At 40.9% G+C, this 13743-nt stretch overlaps 1 protein-coding gene across 2 annotated transcripts in view; it reads right to left on the reverse strand.

Moving 5' to 3' along the window:
- The window catches only part of RAMP3 (receptor activity modifying protein 3), a 95412-nt gene that overhangs the window by 80170 nt on the left and 1499 nt on the right, over window positions 1-13743 (reverse strand). The window lies entirely within an intron of this gene.

Raw genomic sequence — 13743 nt, forward strand, 5'->3', positions numbered from 1 at the left:
GAACTCTATTGGTTTCATCCCTATTATATTCTGCACAATTCCTCAATAGAGTATGCCTGGATGTTTAATTTTTAGAACATAACATAAGAATGGCATACTGGGTCAGACCAAAGGTCCATCTAGCCTAGTATCTTGACTTCTGACAGTGGCCAATGCCAGGTGCCCCAGAGGGAATGAATAGAACAGATAATCATCAAGTGATCCATGCCCTGTTGCCCATTCCCAGCTTCTGGCAAACAGAGGCTAGGGACCATCCTTGTCCATACATTTTTACACCAAAACTGTTCTTTAATAAATTCATTTCTGTAAGAGACCTTTATTTTTAGAATGGCTCTGATAATTTATAAAATATAGTTTGACAAAAATATCAAAGTCACTGAATAGTTACATTTTCTGGCACTCTTAATAACCTTCCTTTACCAGTTAAATTTTCGGTTTTGTTTTTGTGACTGGAGCACTAAAAGTGGATTATTTTAAGTGCTACTCCTTTGACCACTTCAGCGCTATCTAACATGGAGATGCATTTTGCCCTATGTGCTCCTATATGTACATGGTAAATCTTTTCATGGGCCTTTATAGCGCACCAATCAGTGCAATATCCAGGTGCTAAAATCCTCAGTGAGCTGTTAATAGGCTGACCAGATAGCAAGTGTCAAAAATCAGGACAGGAGGTGGGGGGTAATAGGTGCCTATGTGAGAAAAAGACCCAAAATCGGGACTGTCCCTGTAAAATCGGGATATCTGGTCATCCTAGCTGTTAATAGCAAGTGCACTGCAGGTTGCCATGTCCTGCTATGGTAGATGCTGGCAGCAAAAGGGTTAAGTGGGCAATATTATTATACTAGGACAATACCAATAAAGGGGGAAAAGCCAAGGGTTTGAAAAGACACCATAATATTTTGTATATTTTATTTTCCAAGCATTTGAACTTATACATCTTCATCACACCCTTGTGAAGTACTGTTTTTGTTATTCCCATTTTATAAGCAGGGAAACAAAGGCAGAGTATGTTAAGTGATTTACACAAGACCACAGAGGGAAGTCAGTATCAGGTTTGGGATAATGCATTCCTAACATCCAGTTCTGTGCCAGGACAACTAGATCACAGCTCCCTCTGTCTCAAAGAAACAGTTTCTGTCCAAATGAAGTGTGTTATAGTCATGAACATCTCTATCTAAAAGGTGTATGTGAGATGTGGCTGTGCAACATATGGTTAAGGTGCGTGCAAAAAAAAAGAGGTAACAGCTGAAATGGAGTACAAAAAATGTCTGCTATCTAAATTATTCCTATAGAGGTATTGCCTTCAGTCCACTAATTGCCATGTAAGATGATCATGGGAGTCTAGGATGGTATATGACCCTTGGCCTACCAATCTACAATGTACCACATGATTACCAGGAAGCAAATATTTTTAGCATGTGTGATGCTACGTAGTCTTTAGCCAAAGAAGCATGAAAAGACTAAAGCAAAGGTGATGTGGCATAAAGTTTACTTATAATAAGGAAATATAAAGGTCAGCCCAATACTGGCTTAATTCGACATCCATTCACCTGTGAAGGTCAAGTACAGTATGAGTCCCTCAAGGCAAATAAGGACTTTAGTCACAGGAACTGCATGGGACAGCCAAATGAGCTTATATATTTTTAAGCCTTGGGAAGGGGAAGTGACCCACATAAGTTTCACACACGAGGGTCACAGCACACTCCCTCCTGAGGAAGTGTTTATAGCATGGGATACTTAAAGACGTTTAAAACTTCTTTTTCCCCTGAGAAGCAGACATTTTAAAGCAAGATCCTGATATCACAGGAGATCAGGGAAATGTTTTTTCCTTGCAACAAGATTACCACCCTAATTACCTTGCCCATCCCCAGGTTTATGTGTGCTCTTCTTGCAGCCTGTTCATGCTAACCAGTAACAGGTTAAATGTACTAATGTTGATGTAATTTCATCAAAAGTCAATTTTCCAGTAAAGTCCATATGTACCATAAGGGAATAATTGTGCCTGAGGTTCTTTAAACTGCCCAAGCTTTTTTTTTTTTTTTTAAATAAGGAGACATACCTATCTCATAGAACTGGAAGGGACCCTGAAAAGTCATTGGGTCCAGCCTTTACTAGCAGGACCAAATACTGATTTTGCTCCAGATATCCCTAAGTGGCCCTCTCAAGGATTGAACTTGCAATGCTGGGTTTAGTAGGCCAACACACAAACCACTGAGCTATCCCTCCCTCCCTGAATTCAAGGTTGTCAGGTCACATATGAGCACATAAGACTTTTTATGCCAGAACAGTACTTTCACCATGGCAGTCACAAAGTAGCAACAAGATCCCAGACCTTGGCACATATTGTTATTTATATAGCATCATACGGTAGGTATGCATAGCACTCAATACATAAATAAAATAATAGGTCCCTGCCCCGAGGGAAGAGCTCTGTGTAAGCTCAAAGGCTTGTCTCTCTCGCCAACAGAAGCTGGTGCAATAAAAGATATTATCTCAGCCACCTTGTCTCTGTAACATACTAAAGTGACATGGGGGGGGGGGGGCAGAAGGAGGTTGCAACAATTCACGTTTGCACAAAAAAGAACCCAAGTATCTGAAATGACTTGAGCCCAAATGACAGAGCCCAGTTCTGTTACACTGGTGTCACTCATTAGCTTCAGTGGAATTTACACGTGTCCAGCTGAGGGCAGAACTGGGGCTAATGGAATTGAGTTTTCTCCAGGAAGGGAAAGTTGTGATGGTTCTTTTTAAAGGAGGCAAATATTTGAAGATCTGTATTTTCTTTGATCTTCATGTTTTACAAAATACCACTAGTCCATTTAAAAAATTTCAGTGGTGAAGACAACACTTCAGGACAAAGAAACATTAGGTGGAGAGTTAATCCTGTCACTTCTTTTCTCTACCCACCTCCTTATCTTCATGCATAAGAACTACACTGCAGATTTATTACAGATATGACTGAAAACAATAAAACCAAGGCCATTCACAGTTAAGTGTTCCATAAACATCTTCTAGAACTTAAGTTATACCTACAGGAACAAGATGACTTAGTCTGTGTTTCACCTTTAAACTGTGGCTTTCTTTGCTTTTGTCAATTTACCTTTCTGCTGTATTTTATCTCAACATGTAATTAAGAAAAAATCAGAAGGAAGGTAACATGTACAACACCTCCCAGCCCAAGCGCAAAAAGACGTTCTATTTGGAGATGATCTGCAGCCACACTGGAAACTGTGGGAAACAAGGGCTGTATTAGGGGTATGCCAATGAACACGCATGGGAAACAAAAAAATAAAACACTATATGGGAAAACAAGGAACTCAGTTCTTCCCCTGGATCCCTGGAAGTAATCCAAACTCAGTGAAAGTACACAAAAGTCCCTAATGCCTTATATTCAAGCCCCTAAAAAGCAGGCTGGAAAACAGAAGTGAGTCTGCTCTCAAGGACAGGCTTTGAGATGGATTCTCCTTTGAGCTCAAGGGTAATGATCCCTTGATCCAAAGCAGTATCATCAAGCACCATAATAACTACACAGCAATTTCATTTTATACACTATCCAAACCATCTCAAACTCTCATAGGATACTAGTGTATATTAAATAGTTAAAATGCCTACAAAATCTCCGATTTTAAAAGAAGCTTTGTGTCTGGTTGTACAGGAACAATATATGTTTGTATAGAAGTCAAAAATCAAAAGCAAAAGTATGTTTTGTTTTTCAAAAAAGCATCAGAACTAATTGTGTATCTATGTTATTCCCGCCTAAGCTTAGAATGTCTATTTTACAGCTGGGGCACAGATAATAGGGTTGGAACCGATTGCTTATTTTAAGGTAGCCAAACTCCCGGCATTGTTGCAGGAGACTTTTCATAATTCTTTATCGACAGCACTAATAGCATGCGCTTTACTCTAGCCTTGACTGCTTGAGAAAGGATTAATCCATAAACTCTCTGGTCACTTGATTGAATGCAAAGAAGTTTCAGCTTGGCAAATATGATTTAAAATGGAAGTGTTGACACAGTCTGAGCCAGGTGTTTATTATCTCTCTTCACAATGCAAGATATGTTTGGTACAAATGCTATAATTAAGGCTGCAAATCAGTATCTGTAATCTCCACGCTTTCACTTGCCCAAAGCGTTCTTCTTGGACTGACATTTTCTATGCTTGATCTCAGACAAAAGGCGATTTTTTTGGTGAAAGTTTGAAGGAAGCCCTTTTAGCCATTGCTGAGTTATATGAAGCTGGAGAAGAAGAAGCAGGGGCACGTCTCCATTCGCCCCCCCCCCCCCCCAATGAATCAACCATTTTTCCTATACAGAACTAAAAATGGCTGAACTTTGAAAGCACATAGCGGCTCAGGTTTTAAGGCCAGAAAGGACCATTATGATCGTTTAGTCTGACCTCCTGCATAACACAGGCCATAGAACCTCACCCAGTAATTCCTGCATCAAGCCCATTACAGCTGTCTGAGCTAGAGTAAATCTTTTAGAAAAACATCCGGTCTTGACTTAAAAACTGCAAGTGGTGGAATAACCACCCCATCCCCAGCGAAGTGTTCATTCTGGAGCATGCCCCCGAGTTTTAAAGATATTTAGCTGTTGCTCTGCTCTGCATTGCAATGCCTAATTGACTTGGAACCAAAGTCTTTTTTTCAAAGGCCTCTTAAGCTCTTAGGAGTATAAATCTAATTGACTTTCAATGACACTTAGACACCTCAGTGCTTAAATCATTTTTGAAAGTGAGACTTAGGGCCCAATTTTAAAGGTATTTAGTTAGACACCTAACTCTCATTTATTTCTATAGGACTTATGCACCTAAATAGCTTTAAAACTCTGGGCACTAGTTTCCTAAGTCAGTTATGCACTGAAAGACTGAGTGGAGCCAAACCTACAAATCTGGGCATATGTCTACAAACAAGTTTTTAAAACAAATTGGTTTGGTGATAAAGTACAAAGCGGTTGGGTGGAAAAACAAACCCACATCTAAGCTTGCTCAGTAGGCAACAGCCAAGATCTTAAGCAGAAGACCCAAACTCTTTTACAACATTCCAGTCCTGCGTCAGAGCCAGAAGGGCACCGCACAACAGGAGTTGGGCACCTGATGCCCTTAGACCACTTTGGAAATCCCAGCCTTAAAAAGGTAACATTATTGATTAAGCACAGGAATGTTCTTCAAGTCTTAAAATCAATCAAATGCAAACATCAAAAAACTACATTCATATGACATTCAAATCACTGAACTAAGATAAAGAAAACCAGGAAATTCAAATGTTTTAAGGGGCCTGATTCTCCTCTCACATCACTTACATGTTGGTGTAACTGCATTGGCTTTGATAGAACTATTTCTGATTTACACTGACATAGGTGAGTGTAAATCAGGCCCGAGGTTCCTCCAGCAATATTCACTGGCCCCATTGCTCATTAGTGAGTATTCTGTGGTAGCTGTTTTGACACTGTGGAAACATGTACCACTGGTGAGATGCATGCCAGTCAGGTGGGATGCAGGTTGGTTTATCAGAATAAAAATCCCTTCTAGGTCTGCTGATCAAAATGAAGTTGGGATGCCAGGTGGGTTTGAATATTCAGTGTGGTACATTAGGTCTTAAGTTTAACAATAATAATTCCTAACTCTTATATCACACTTTCCATCAGTAGATCTCAAAGCTCTTCACAGTCTTTAATGTCTTTATCCTCGCACCACCCTGTGAGGTAGATAAGTACCACTGTTCCCATTTTACAGACACCGAGAGACTAAAGCCAGGTCTACACTACCCCCCTAATTCGAACTAAGGTACGCAACTTCAGCTACGTGAATAACGTAGCTGAAGTTCGAAGTACCTTAGTTCGAACTTACCTTGGTCCACACTCGGCAGGCAGGCTCCCCCGTCAACTCCGCGGTACTCCTCTCGCCGAGCTGGAGTACCGCAGTCGACGGCGAGCACTTCCGGGTTCGACTTATCGCGTCCAGACTAGACGCGATAAGTCGAACCCAGAAGTTCGATCGCTCGCCGCCGAACTACCGGGTAAGTGTAGCCAAGGCCCTAGACCCAGATCCTGAAAAATATTTAGACTCCTAACTCCCATTGCAATCAGTTGAAGTTAGGAGCCTAAATACCTTTGTGGATCTGGGCCTAAGTGATTTCCCAAAGGTCACACAAAGTCTATGGCATAAATGGGAGTTTGAGAATTCCTGTTTTATGGTATATATTTAACAACACTATATTAGGCTGCTCATTTAACAGTAAAACAGGAGTAGGTGAGGTTATGCTTGTGCCATGTGACAGTTAATGTTGTTGTAGGAATTTTAACTTCTATTTCCCAGTTTGTTTTTTATAACTGTGTAAGCCTAATGCTGCATTAATATTAAGGATGCAGTTATATGAATGTGCACATTTATGCTATTAAATGCAGTAATCTATTAACACAATATAGGGAACATCTGGCCACATCTCTCCTGTGACATGAAGAGCTCTGTTAGTAGCAAAATTGGGGTGGTTCTACTGTTCAGGGAGTGGGGCAGGGGCCCACGCTGGGGTTGCTCTCCCTGTGTGCTAACCAGACACCCTGCTCCACAAAAGCTCCCTGTGCACTGCCAAGCAGCAGAGATTTGGTGATACGGCTGAGACACTACCTAGATCAAATGGCCATTTCCCTGCCCCAGCGCAGGGCAGGCTGTAGATGCTGCAAATACTACTTCAGCCTTCAGAATGTAGAACTGGCCGCGGAGCAGCAAACTCCTGTTGCTGCACTGCCCGCTCAGGGGAATTTCTTCCTCCCAGCCTTCGAAAAACTCCCTAGTGCACAACTCTGCCACTCAGACAGACAGCAGCAGACAGAATTGGGGCTGTGTATGTGCAGGCATGTCAACAACTTCACTGTTCTTGCTCTTTTGTGCCCAATCCTATAAAGACTTAGCCAAAGATTTTAAAGTCTGAAGGATCAGGGACGTTGTCCATGCTCCTTTTGGTGCTTTGCTTGCCTTTAGACCATGCCAGGAGAATTTCTGGAGGGCTTGTCTGCATATGTGCTGGAATTAGGGTGCTGCTACAGCCCCTGGCTTGAAGTAGTAATAACAATCCATGGTTTCCTCCTTCAGTACCCCCGTTATAAAAATTGTTCCAGCATCACTGCTTGTCAGCTGATCCAACAATTCTCAATATGCTCAGACCAGCAACTTGGCTATTAATCCTCTTTCCCCAGTCACCGCTTCTCCGGAACTGAAAACAGGTGGGCAGCACACTGAGAACACAATACCCTTTACTTTAAGATAACGTAGAGAAAATACAGAAAATAAAAGGATAGATCCTTAAACATGTAGTCCTCAACAGACAAGAGGATGCAAAAAAAAAAAAAAAAAAAAAACAGAGCATTTGGCAAACATAGCTCTGAATTCCCATCAGAAATGAAGGCCATTACTAAGTGACACCAATGAGATAAGGTCATGCTGTTCTCAAGACAGAGGCTGTCTTCCTTTCTAGCCATTGAACTATTTGTAATAGCTCACACACTTTTGACATTCACTTCAGTGAAGAACAATCTTCTCCCCAGTACTTTCTGGATTAGTTTCAGAGAAGACATTAAGTCAAGATATTATCTTAGAGCAGTCCTGTAAAGTTTTAGGAAACCTTTTGTTGGCTCACATTAACATTTCCTATTGACTCAGAGAAATGTAGGGCTGGAAGGGACCTTAAGAGGTCTTCTAATCCAGCCCCCTGTGCTGAGGCAGGACCAAGTATACTTAAGACCATCCCTGAGAGGTGTTTGTCCAACCTGCTCTTAACAACCTCCAGTGATAGGAATTCCACAGCTTTCCTTAGAAGTCTATTCCAGAGCTTAATTACCCTTGTAGTTAGAAAGTTTTTCCTAATATCTAACCTAAATCTCCCTTGCTGCACGTTAAGCCAATTACTTCTTGTCCTACCTTCAATGGACATAGAGAACAACTGATCACCATTCTCTTTGTAACAGCATGCAGGGCTGGCGCTTCCACTAGGCGACCCTAGGTGGTCGCCTAGGGCAGCAGGATTTGGGGGGTGGCATTTTGCTGCCCTCAGCGGAAATTCGGCGGCGGGGTGTCCTTCCGCTCCGGGTCTTCGGCAGAAATTCGGCGGCAGATCCTTCACTCACTCCGGGACCCGCCGCCGAAGTGCCCCGAAGATGTGGAGCGGAAGGACCCCCGCCGCCAAATGCTCAGAGGAGGAGCGCTGCCGCCTAGGGCAGCAAAAACCCTGGCGCCGCTCCTGACAGCACGTAACATATTTGAAAACTGTTATCAGGTTTCCCTTAGGGTATATTTACACTGCAATTAAAAGCCTGCAGTTGGTCCATGCCTGCTGACGTGGGCTAACAGGGCTCAGGCTGAGGGGCAGCTTAATTGCAGTGTAGATTTGCAGACTTGGGCTGGAGTCAGGCTCTAGGACACTGTGAGATGAGAGGATCACAGATCTCAGGCTCCAGCCCAAGCCTGCAAATCTACACTGCAATGAAACAGTCGCAGACCCGAGCCAACTGGCATAGGCCAGCCATGGGTATCTAATTGCAGTGTAGACATACCTTCAGTCTTCTTTTCTCAAGATTAAACATGCCCAGGTTTTTCAACCTTTCCTCGTAGATCAGGTTTTCTGAACCTTTTATCATTTTTGTTGCTCTCCTCTGGACTCTCTCCAATTTATCCACATACTTCCTAAATTGTGGTGCTCAAACTGGACACAGTACTCCAGCTGAGGCTTCACCAGTGCTGAGTAGAGAGAGACAATTACCTCCCGTGTCTTACATACAACATTCCTGTTAATACACCTCAGAATGATATAAGTCTTTTTCACAATTGCATCACATTGTTGACTCATACTCAGTGTGGGGTTCACTATAACCCCAGAGCCTTTCCAACAGTACTACCAATAAGCCAGTTATCCCCCATTTGTAGTTGTGCATTTGATTTTTCCTTCCAAAGTGTGGTACTTTGCACTTGTCTTTATTGAATTTCATCTTGTTGATTTCAGATCAATTCTCCAACTTGTCAAGGTCATTTTGAATTCTAATCCTGTCCTCCAAAGTGCCTGCAATTCCTCCCAGCTTGGTATCGTGTGTAAATTTTATAAGCATACTCTCCATTCCATTATCCAAGTCATTAATGAAAATATTGAAGATCATCAGACCCCGGACAGACCCCTACAGGATCCCGCTAGATTCATCCCTCAGTTTGACAGTGATCCATTGATAACTACACTTTGAATATGGCCTTTCAACCAGATTTGCAACCACCTTTTAATAATTTCATCTAGACCACATTTTCCTAGTTTATTTATGAGAATGTGATGAGTATGTCAAAAGCTATACTAAAATCAAGATCTCTGCCTCATTCCCACCTCTTTTCTGGGGCTAGTCACATAGCATTCTTAGGGCTGACCTACATATAAATTTGCGCCAAAATAACCTTTTTATTTCAGTGCAAGTCTGTATGGACACTCTTATTTCAAAATTAAATTGTATTTTGGAATAAGTGTCCTATTTCAATTTTGTTTTTTATTGAAATAAAATCTTATTTTTAAATCAGAAAGTGTCCACACAGACTTCTACCGAAGGTGTGAATTAAGATTGGTGTCATTATTACAGTGGAAATGTGTATGTGGACAACCACTATGGGCGAAGGTAGTTTGCTACGAGAGAGAGATGTGAGAAGTAAACAAAGCCACAAGTTGATGACAAATGGTATTTGGCAAGTGAAGTTTTTCATTGACCCCTTTGCGCAATTTCTTTTTTTTTTTTTTTCCTTTTTTTTGGTGGAAGTAGGTGGAATTTCATTTGCTTGCAACTAGGGCAACCAGTGAATAAGCTCTGTAATCAGCACTGAGGTGGTGGAAAAACAGCGTCTCAAACAAATAACAATTTGACAGCGCAATAAAGAAATATGACTTAAAAAGCAGAACCACCACACCTAGTGCACTTTTTACTGAGGACATGCTGTCCTACATCAGGAACTCGTCCACAATAATATCCTTATAAAATTGTGTGTATGTGTTTGTATATATACACAACATACTTTTTTTTTTAAATCACACACTACGAGACGATTTCATTCCCATGTAAAAAAAAAAAAAAAAAGTCAGAGCCAAGTGCTACTCTCATTTAAACTGGTGTAAATCAGGAGTAACTCCACTGAATTAAGTGGAATTGCATCAGTGGAATGGGATCAGAATCAGTCTGCCAATTTGTGTGTGTCCGTCTATCTCCTATCTTTAATCTGGAATGTACCTCTAATCTTGTAAATGTCATTCTTCTTGACTTCTGGGACCAGCCTGGTTTTGCTTGAATATTTGATGCTCTCTGCTGCCACCCACAGCACATCCATGTACATTTCAGAAGATCTCTGTCTTATGAACACAGTACATTTTTTCCAGTCACCTTAACTGTACCGAGTATGAGTCTGTACACTGGGGTCTGGGCAGACCTTAGAAATCTTCAGGTTACGGGGGGAGAGGAAGAGGAGGCGAAAGGAAGAGGGAAACGGTGAAGTATGGTGGAGTTGTGCCAGGATCTAACAGCAACTTGGAAGCACAGGCTGCATCAGAATTTGTCTGCTTTACTTCAAAAGTGATAGCAATAGAGTTCGTTGATTATATTTCCTGTTGATTGCCAAGGCGCTGCTCTCGTTTGTTAGGGATCCTGCATGTTTTCAAACAGCAGAGTAGTGTATTGCTAAGCTGGTCTGGTCTGTTTCAAAATGAGATGTTCTCATTTTAAGAGTACACACAGACTCGTACTTATGTCTGACTGACTGACACCTTGATCTATTGTATTCAATGTCGTTCCCACGCTGATTTTCACTCCCTTCATCCCAACCCTTTCAGCCACAAAACAGTGGACTAGATTCATCACTAAGATGATAGAGAAACGCATGAATGATTTTAAAAAAATTGATTAAATTTGAAAAAAACTTCTCTTTCTCACTAGAATCCAATCTTACATGGAGTTGAACTTGAGGGCATTCTGTATTTACAAAAGGCACGCAAGTACCTTCCAGGATTGGGTCCTTCTTATACAGCTCTAGTGATAATTAGCAGTGTGGAGGTGTAGTCCAGAGCATAAGATACAAGAGTGGGAGCCTGGAGCCATATTCAGTTTCCAGATCTGACATTGATTTGCTGGGCAACTCTGGCAAAATACTTCGCTTCTCTGGTCTACAGTTCCCCAGCTGTAAAATACAGTGGTAATGATACTTTACAACTTTGTAGAATGTTTTGAGATCTGGGCATTAAAAGTGCTAAAGATCATGATAGTTATCACATTTCTACTTTAACATGTTTTGCTGAGACAGATGCTTGTACAATTAAAAAAATATGAAGTTTCAATATAAATGATAACTTCTTACACTTATGTAGCATCTTTCATCCTTACCTACAGATACAGCACTACTAATAAGCAACCATCTTTACAGGATGGAGGGGGGAATGTTTGAAAAAGGATGCCAGAACAATTACTCTTGTAAAATATGCTACTGGACTCTTAAATGGCTGTGCATGCAAATCCCTGCTCCACCACTGACTCCCTGTGTGACATGGGGCAAGTCACTTAGCTTCTCTGTTCCCCATCTGTAAAAAAATGGGGATAATAGCATTTCCCTACCTCACAGGAATGTTGTGATGAAAATACATTAATGACTGTGAGGCACTCATATACTATGGTAATGGGTGCCATGTAAATTACCTAAGATAAATAGATGTGCAGAACAGGCTCTCAAAATATATACTTTGAGTAATTCAATGGGAGCATTGACTGATCAACCATAACAACATTTGACCGAAAGAGAAAAGGCACAGGGGTCAGTGTTTAAACTGGATCTTACGGAAATAAAAACAAGCAGGAACAATGATGGTTCAAAGTGTTCAATTATAGTCAATATCCCTGGGGAATCACTGATGCTAGGAATCATGTTTGTATTATTTGCCATCAGAAGAATCAGCACAAACTGTAGTTGGCTTACACTTACTACAGTTATTGAGTATTATTTATAATAGTCAGATTCCACATTGTGAATTTTTTAGTAATCATAAAAAGTTGGTTTTAAATCAGGGAATTAGTTTGATTCCATTTACATCTTTGTTGTTCATGCAAAATCTATCCCTTCGCTTTTCATCAAAAGCAATCCATTGTCAGTTGTAGACCACCATGAAAATCAGTTCTTCAGTAGATTTCAGTTAGGTGAGCAACTGGCCTAGGCAAGAAACTCTAGTCTGGGACTGACCTGTTAGTGTCTCTGGTGAGAACTGTGTGTAATTGTTGGAGGTACAGGAAGAGTAGTCCTCAGTCCGTTCATTCTCTGGGAATAAATCCTTAGTAAACATGTTTCACTTGTGAGAGTCATGGCAAAATCTAACACTGGAAGTTTCTCCTACTCAAAATTTACTGATTATTTCCCTATGTTCAGCAGTAAAGAAATCAACCATTAGGTGTCAGGAAAGTTTGTATTCTGAAATACATTTTAAATGGAAATGTACAAAACATTTGACTGCATAAGGTAGGTTTCAAACAATGTTGCGAGAAAAATCCACCAAAATGGACATTTTACTTTTTTTTAAAGCAAAAAATGTTACTAGAGGCCCATCATTTCTGAAAATTGTCAGAACCAGATGTTCCTTTTATTTATAGGCCTTTTCATGTAAAGATCTCTAACTTCTGGTCTCAAGTTTTTATCTTCTATAAAGTACATGGAATACTCTTCTAAATACTCTGGACCTGATTCTCCTCTCACTTACATCTGTGTAAATCAAGAGTAACTCCACTGTCATCACCCGAGTTAGACTGGTGTAAATAAAATCAGAATAAGATTCTGACGGTAACTTTGGATGTGACTATAAGGTTTTAAATCCTGAATTCCTAAAGACAGCTACAAGGGGGAAAAATGAAATATCAATGATTAACAACATAGTATAAACTGAAGTTAAAGAATGTGAAAAATCTGAAAGGTATCTGCACAGTTACAAGTAACTGTTTGAGCAAATCCTAAATAGAATCATCCAGCCTCCGGACCAGGAAAATTCCCTGCTTCCCAAAGGGAGGGGAGGGAGCCCACACTAAAGCTGGTGTGAAAAGGATGAATATAATTCAGAAGTTAGTCAATTCATTCTTCCTGGAAAGTGAGCGTCTATAGTAATGTATGTCTTGACTCATCTCCTGGCAAAATTGGCTTACGGGATGTTGGGCTGGTGGTCAAAACCTAAGTTACCAATCTTGCAGCTCTCATTCAAGGAAAATGACCACTGTGCCTGAGTGAGGACTTCGGGAATTGGCCAAATCTATACTCAGCCAGCTACCATATCAAAGACGATTATTTTGAACTATTTTACAGAAAAATGTGCTACCTTAGTTAATATCACTGCAAGAAGAAAGGGGGGGGAAAGCCATACAGTTCCTGTGTAAAAAGAACAGGAGTACTTGTGGCACCTTAGAGACTAACAAATTTATTAAAGCATAAGCTTTCGTGGACTATAGCCCACTTCTTCGGATGCAAGCTAATCCCAATTCAGTTCTCAATGCTTTTCAGGATTTGGCATCTTATTTTTACATTTATTCACTCTTGTTCTCTCCGTCTTACAGCAGCCATCTGCTGCAAGGCTGAAAAGGAGGTGGTTCCGTGCCTGTCACAGCATCATCAACACCCTGGGTGAAATGTACACATCTCTCATATTGTAACTAATTGATAAGGCGTGTGTGGGGAAACAAGGAGAGAGCTGGAGACAGCTTCTCCTTTCTC

Source organism: Malaclemys terrapin, chromosome 2 (assembly GCF_027887155.1).
Source record: "Malaclemys terrapin pileata isolate rMalTer1 chromosome 2, rMalTer1.hap1, whole genome shotgun sequence".
NCBI lineage: Eukaryota > Metazoa > Chordata > Testudines > Emydidae > Malaclemys > Malaclemys terrapin.